We start from the raw sequence: 1764 nt of genomic DNA, 5'->3' as shown, positions 1-1764 counted from the left end.
GAGAAGGTGTACGACCAGGTCGTGGAACATCTGAATTCCAGGGAGCAGGAGACCTGCCAGCTGGTGCACGTGGTCAACGTGGACATCCAGGATGAAGAGGATGAGGCCATCCTGGGGGCCTTCGTCATCTGTGAGCTCTGCCAGTACATTGAGTTCTTGGATGATGTGGACAACCAGATCAAGGAGCTGCTGCTGTACTTGGAGCAGAAGAACCACAGGCGCTTCCTGCACACCGTCTGCTTCTACTGATGCGGCCTGGGGCCCGGCCCGCCGCCCCTCCTGATGCCTTCCTTTTCAGCTCCCTTTGCTTAGCACTTGTTCCTTCCTGATGTTTGTTTTTATGTTCAGGGCTTCTGCCGCTGAAATGTACCTTGCTCTGTGTGCGTGTGTGTAAGTTGAAAAGACTGGTGCACAGTGTGAGATGTGTGAGATGCAACGTTTACAAGTTTGTTTGGGGACAAAAATGTTCAGACTCCCTAAACTTGCTGCTCCTCCCTCAACCTATATGGAGGACAAGGGAGACCCCCAAATGGGCGGAAGGATTAGGGGCACAGTTGTTAATCCCCAGCCCTTTCAAAAGCTTCCTGACACTTGGTGCCCCTCCCCCCAGCAGAGCCCAGGTCTCCTTTCCCAGGCTGCAATCAAGGGCCTTAGAGAGGCACTTTGGCAAGTCTTAGGCTCTCTCTTTATAAAAGCCTTTACATTTTTTAGCCCTCCAGTTTATTTGCAGAAAAGTAAATAGCTAAGCATTTGAAAATGAGTTGAATTTGTTTGCCTTTCAGGTGTTGGGGACCTTGTTGGATTCTGAAGTGGAACTCACCCCCCACCCCCCCCTTTCTTTCTTTCTTTCTTTCCCTTTCCTGGCTTTAGTGATCATCAACTGTTCAGCAGCCCCTGCTCCTTCAGCTGTCTCCTCCTCCTGTCGTGTTCCAGTGGGACGCACCAGAACCCTGAACTTTGCTGTTTTCTTCTCTCCCTTTCTTTCTACTGAGGTGTCATTTATATAAGAAACTACTCTTGTGAAGTGTACAATTCAGTGGCATTTACTATTTTACAGTGTTGTAATACCAAAATAAACTACATATGAAATGAATAGATATCATAAATGCCAGGTTAACAACAATCAAGTATTTTTACCCCACTTTTATTTAAGAGTGAGATTTAATTGTGAAATTTTGTGTAACCAAAACAGAAAAAAGAAGAGCTTTCTAGTACTTTCCCCCAATATAGCTCTGTCTTTCATGGTGCATTCCTCCCTTTGTCCCCTACCTGTCTGGAATGTACAAATACTTGACTAAAGCAATGGGCTGGTTAAAGAAAAAATGTCCATGGACCTCAGGTTAGGAATACTTGCTCTGATGGAAGCCCCTCACTGCAAACAGAAGTAGGTAATAAGCATCATCTCCAACAGTAAATATGAGCGAGACTACAGGTGATGATCAAGTTTGTGGAAGTTGTACGTAAGTTGCCAGATTATTGAATGGTTATCACAGCAGCTTCGAAAGGAGTTCCTTACAAGGCATGCATTATTCATTCAGGTTTTTAAATGACCCTATTGGTAGTTAGTGTTGTTAACTCAATTTTCAAGTGAGGAAACTGGCAGGTTAATGTCAAAGGTCACACACTTCCAGTTCACGGAGGGACCAGTGGTATGGGCCAAGCAAGCAGTTCCCCCTCCCCCCCTGAAAAACTTTGATTTTAACCTTCCTTTTCTTTCAAGTTTCCTTTTTCCTGGGTTTTTATCTCCTACGCCGTGCTTTAGAT

The 1764-nt window shown here is 45.4% G+C and overlaps 1 pseudogene; it reads left to right on the top strand.

The window, feature by feature from the left end:
• Window positions 1–3: 3 nt before the first annotated feature.
• On the top strand, window positions 4–1726 carry LOC109378828 (RNA polymerase II subunit A C-terminal domain phosphatase SSU72 pseudogene; annotated as a pseudogene).
• The last annotated feature ends 38 nt before the right edge of the window (window positions 1727–1764 follow it).

Source organism: Hipposideros armiger, unplaced genomic scaffold (assembly GCF_001890085.2).
Source record: "Hipposideros armiger isolate ML-2016 unplaced genomic scaffold, ASM189008v1 scaffold_4440, whole genome shotgun sequence".
Classification (NCBI taxonomy): Eukaryota; Metazoa; Chordata; class Mammalia; order Chiroptera; family Hipposideridae; genus Hipposideros; species Hipposideros armiger.
Note: the sequence above shows the minus strand (reverse complement) of the source record. Positions and strands in the feature narration are given on the sequence as shown.